Here is a 6,097-nt window from a genome sequence, read left to right as displayed (position 1 = left end):
ATGTGAAGGGTATTTTTAAAAATGAAATAATTCATACTAGTTAACTAAAGGGTAAGATATACTTAAAAATACTAGTTCACAACTGTACTGATCAGAGGCTTCTAAATTAAGATAAGCATGATTTATGATCTGAGCAGATCTGGAAAACCTAAACTCAGGAAATCCATAAACTCTGGAGAAATCATACCTGCATGGTAATGGGATTTTTCTTGCCATAAAACTAGGGCTTCCTCTCTGCCACCACTATAACCATGATTTCAGAATAAGAAAACCAGTATCATAATGAAAACCAGGATAGTGGCTTATAACCTAATGTAGGTTTCATACTGGCTTTGCCACTTCAGCTTGGGCAAGTTACTTATTCCCTCATCTATACAATAATTATACCCACTTACAATAACATTGAAAACAGGGATACTAAGGTATAAATTTAAATTTGTACAAGATTTTGTGTTGGAAATTAAAAATGCTGGTAAGAAAATGAACTAAAGTTATGGGAAGACTCAGTATTGTTGTCAGTTCTCTCTAAAATGATCTACAGATTTAATGTAAAACCCAATCAAATTTGCAAGTTGTTTATTTGGGGAGTGTATGTGTGGGGTGTGTGTAAAGAAATCAACAAGCTATTGCTAACATTTACTTGGGAAAAGAAATCAGAATAGCCAAAACATTTTCTAAAAAGAAAAAGTTACAAGGCCTATGCCATCTGATTTCAAGACTTAACTATACATTTAATGTATTATTATTAATGGAAAAGAAAAGTCTAAAAATAGACTCATTAAACACATGGTTGATTGTGACAGAGGTGAAAAGACGCATCAGTGGAGAAAGACAGTGCTTTTCCACAAACGGTGCTGGAGCAACGGGGACATCTGTATACAAAAAGAAACTAACACCAAAAACCAAACCATACCTTGTACCATATACAAAAATTAACTCAAAGTGATGGTGAGTCAAAATGTGCCTCAAAGTCTAAAACTTCTGGATGAAAAAAAGAATCTTTGTGACCCTGGTTTAAAGAAGAGTTCTCAGATACTATAATACACCAAAAGCATGATACATAAATGAAAAAAACTGACAAACTGAATATCACCTGAATTAAAAGCTTCTGCTCTCCTTTAAGAGGATGAAAAGGAAAAGATTCTAGAGAAAATAAATCACATCTGACAAAGGATAGCAGACCAGAATGTATAAAAACTCTGAAAATTGAACAACCTGATTTTAAAAAATGGGAAAAAGACTCAAATTTGTATTACAAATAAAACTACTGTTCTTTAACCATCCTAACTCTGTAAGAGGTAATCACCATATTATACACACACACACACACACACACACACACACACCTTTCCAGTCAACAAATAACAATTCTTAAAGTAAATGCTGGTGTAATTATAAAGACTATTACAGAGCAAGGGCCCTAATACATCCTGAGTTTGTGTTTGATGTGTATAATTGGAATTTGACTTTTTACTATGTGGAACCATGAAGTTGAATTTTAGGAAAAATCATTTAAATAAGGAGTTCAACTATACAGTCAATATGGAATTTATTAAAAACTTAAATTTTTTGGGAAAAGTCAACAGGCTTCAAGGCTAATGTAATATGGGAAAATCTGATATAGAAAAACAATAACCCACCTTTAGTAGACTGGGTTTAAGAGTCAGCAGCAATCAAGTGATAGCACAGTAAAGATTCAATGCAAATATTTAGATGTCTACAATATATCCTATTGCCAGGAAAAACTAAAAATAAAACCAAGTATTATGCAGTTCTTCCCCCTTTGGGAAAGAGACCTTTAAAAATCACTAGCAAGATATATTAGAAATACGTGCATGTATTATTATGTACACATAGCCAGTATGTATATACTGACCTCCAAACGTGTGTGCTTTGGCAAGGGGAAGTGATAAATCCTGACAAATAAGGAAAGGCATCTTGAACCGTTTCCTGGATATCTGGTGGATAAACTCTTCAACCACTGAATTTAGGAGAAAAACTAAGGATGTCAACAATTATAGGAAAAAAACTGAGATGTCAATAATTGAAACAAAGTAAAAAGAATATTTCATGTAAGAGTATGAAGAAGAGATGACCAATGGGCACACATGCAGCAGATTACTGTTTCTCCATCTGGTTAAGAGACCACCTGCATAATAAATCTCCAAAGAAGTGCATTAATGAGATCTGAATTGAGTCCCATGAATCTATTTTGAACAAGTACCTGATGTAATGCTACTGAATACACTAAAATGTGAGAATCATTGATTTCGGTATAGCTTAAAAAAGAATATGGCAACAAATGGTTATTAAAGAATTTTAAGAGATTAGATTCCTGATGTATAGCAAAATGGAAGATGAAGCTGTAGGGCATGATGGGTACTTGGGAAAACTTTTTTCCACTAGATTTTAAAGTAACATGTTTCAGAAATAGGAGCACATAACTAGATAAAGAAATATATGGTAGAAACTTTATAATAGATGATTTCTAATATCTCACTGATTCAATGTCAGCTGAACATCTTCAACAAGAAGCAGGACAGAGCCAGGTAGCTGATAAGGAAAAAAAAAATGTGTGAGAGTTCAGAGATTAAAAAGCAACATAAAAAAAAGAGCATCTTTTATATTTTACCAACAGGTCAAGAGAGAAAAAATAGCTCTGATTTAAAACAGGCCAGGTCAATACAGTCAAAGAAAATTTTACATGTGGGCTCAGTTCTGCCATTGCAAAGAACCTGAACACAAGACTCCTTTACCAGCAATATGAAGGGATTCAGGTTTACACTGAAAGCATCTTCTACTGATATATTCTATTACATGTTCTATTAACACCTAATTTGAAGTTCATGTCATAGGATAAAAATGTTACTGCTATTTAGTCACTAAGTCATATCTGACTCTTTTGCGATCCTACGGACTACAGCCCACCAGGCTGCTCTACCCATGGAATTTCTCAGCCAAGAATACTGGAGTGGGTTGCCATTTCCTTTTCCAGGGGATCTTCCTGACCCAGGCATCAAACCTGCATCCCCTCTGTTGGCAAGTGGATTCTTTACCACTGAGCTATCTGGATAAAGAATAAGTGACAGAATTATATTTACATAAATGTTATTTACTATTTTAACAAGAGATTAATATCATTTTACGGCAGCCTTTTCCCCAAAGATATTCAGTATTCACAAGGTAGCCCATTTCAATTAATCACTATTTGATCTTTCACCTGTCCCTACTGTAAATGGAATAAACGTGGCTGAATGCAGTTCTTACATATTTCTAGAGGAAAGGTCTACTAGAAATGAACACAGATAAAACTTCCTTCACAGGCAATACAATGAATTCACTCAACAGACTGAAACATGTTTGACATGGAAAGCCTAACAGGCAAGTCACCAATGCTGGCAAGTTTATACTTTAGCAATTACTTCTGACAACAAAGTTTTTCTTCCTTGTTGGCAACCCTTTCATGATAAGCCAAATAAAGCTTTCTGACAAATGACTTCATGTGAAGACTTGTTGTGCCATCCCCTCTCCCTCAATCTAGATATTTGGACAGCTTTCAAAATGAGTTTCAGAAGAGATGCTTTCAGGCTTGTCTACTCTAAATCCATTCTTTTCCCTAAATGGAAATCTGACAAAACAGGAAGTATTTGGCAGCATAGAGAAGCAAGTCTTGCGGCTTCAGTTTTTACTGGTAACAGACTAAGTTCTTCATGACTCTGTAATAAAATGCAGAACTACAAATCTGAGAAGAAAACAACAAAACCCTGCCTTGGTTACCCAGCTTCCCTTGGCATTTTAAAGGTCTTAAAAAGACAGTATCACATGATACATAGAGAAATAAGAAACAGGAAGATGGTTTTCCTTTTGTTATGTTACTTCATTTAAGAATCCCCCTCCTTACCCTGTCTGACCAAAAGCTAAGCCACCAAAACTATACACACACTGAAAGGAGTTTTATGTCTGGATCTAAAGACTAAGAAACACAAAGACTCACCCTAACTACAAATAAATATACACCCTTAAATGGGCTGTTAGGATTAGCAGAATCAATAACACATTATCAAACACACCGTAAATAAAAAAGAATCCTCCCCCGTGATTTCAAGTTGCCACCCTCTACACCCAATTTCACTGCTGCTGAAAACAACTAGAAGCATTTTCAGGTAACAGTCTGTACCTTCACTTTTAAGCTATCACACTTAAGTGTACAAAAATATATCAAAGTGCCTTCTAAGTGTTAAAACCTACCAAATAAATGTAAACCATTGTTAGTCAGGTCCATTTTCCTGCTCCTCCAAAGCAGGTTCACATCTGTAGGACACATACACAGAACAGAAACATCACTAAAATGAAATTAATCAATGACCTTGCCTAGCTATAATTCCAAGTATCTGTTTTGTCAGAACACTTGTTAGATATAAAACAGTGAGACAGACTGGGTAAGGACATTAAAGCTTCTGCCAACTTGAACCCATTCAGCAGGAATAGCAGCAAATTCCAAAAGTGCTAAAATTATCAAGTCAATGTCTGATACTTCTGATTTTCAGGGGTTAAGTATCAGTTATATAAATACTGTCTCATCCAGTTCCTATTTTCAGCCTACTCTTCCTTTCATGTCTAGAGGCATTATGGTACTATGCTAAGAAAAATGTACTTGGAGAGAGAGATTATGGGTTCAATAACTGACTGAGTCAGGTCATTTGTATATTGTTACTGGCAGCAGATGTACCCTTAATCCTGGCCAAACTTTTCACAAATTTGGACCACTGAAAATGAGGAAGATTGGTGGGCAGCAGACCTGTGAAAATTCGGTTGTCAGAAAAACAATCCCTCTGGTGGTTAATTAGACACACTAGCCTTTATAAAGCAATAGGAAATCATTCTAACGAAAATCCTTGACCTGTGGATAGTCCCCAGAGTCATCTAGCCGACTATACATTCTGGAAACTGACCCATTTCCTAAACCTCAAGTGATCTCATTTTAAGTAACTCACCAGGCAGGTTGTTCCTAGTGTACAAAAACTGACAAAGCACATTTTTACTGGCATGCATTCTCCATTAACTATCACCTTTTAGCTTGCTATTTTTTTTATAAACTGTTACTCCACAAATGAGTGCCTTCTAAGTGCCAAGGCCTGTGACAGGTTCTAAACCTACAAAAGTGAATAAGGTACAATTCTAAGATATCATAACTTAGTGAAGGACATTTAAGTAGACAAAACGGTAATAAAGCAATATAGAAAGTGGTATAAATTATGCAAAAGGAAATACATGAAATTCATATGGACACATTACCTATAGCTGCAGAAATATCAAGAAAGCATCACTTAAAAAAGCAGCTTTTGAATATTTGACAATACGGCAATATTCTAGATGGTGAGAAAAGTATGAATAAAAACAAAGAAGTGGGAAAATACAGAGCTTATGCAGGACAGCCACGATAGTTTTAGTGTGACTACAGCAAATAATACCTGAAGGAAGGAAGGATGAAGTTTTGAGAGAGGTTGGTATGACCTTCAGGAAGGGGAGACAAAAGAGTCTAGATGATTTATTTCTGTATATACATATAAAATTCTCTTGGAATGACAAATGTTATGTAACAGGACACACACACTAACACCACCACCTAATATCTAGCATCATTGTAAGTACTTTACATCTATTAACTCATTTAATACTAATCCTAACCAAGTCAGCTCTATTACTATCCCTATTTTATAGCTGAGGCAGAGGTTAAGAAATCTACCCTAAACCACCCATCCCCACAAAAAGCCTGGCCACATATATACATTCTAAAGCTCAAGTATCTTCTTTGCTATTCCTGAATAATTTTTAAAACTGTAATTCTAGTGAGGATATTGGGGAGACCTAAATCTTCTAAGTAACTCAAGTGACTTAGTCTTTGAAATATACAAGATAAATATTTTAATTTTTTCAAAAAATGAAAACTATGATAGCTAGAATTACCAATTTTCAATGTACTCATTCTGAAATGTATAGAAATATCGAATCACTATGTTGTGTACCAGAAACCAACACACAGTAGTTTGTCAATTGTACTTCAAAAACAAAGACATCAGATTTGTGGTCACCAGAG

This window comes from Capricornis sumatraensis, chromosome 2, assembly GCF_032405125.1.
Source record: "Capricornis sumatraensis isolate serow.1 chromosome 2, serow.2, whole genome shotgun sequence".
NCBI lineage: Eukaryota > Metazoa > Chordata > Mammalia > Artiodactyla > Bovidae > Capricornis > Capricornis sumatraensis.
The sequence above is the reverse complement of the archived record's forward strand: the minus strand, read 5'-3'. Positions refer to the sequence as shown.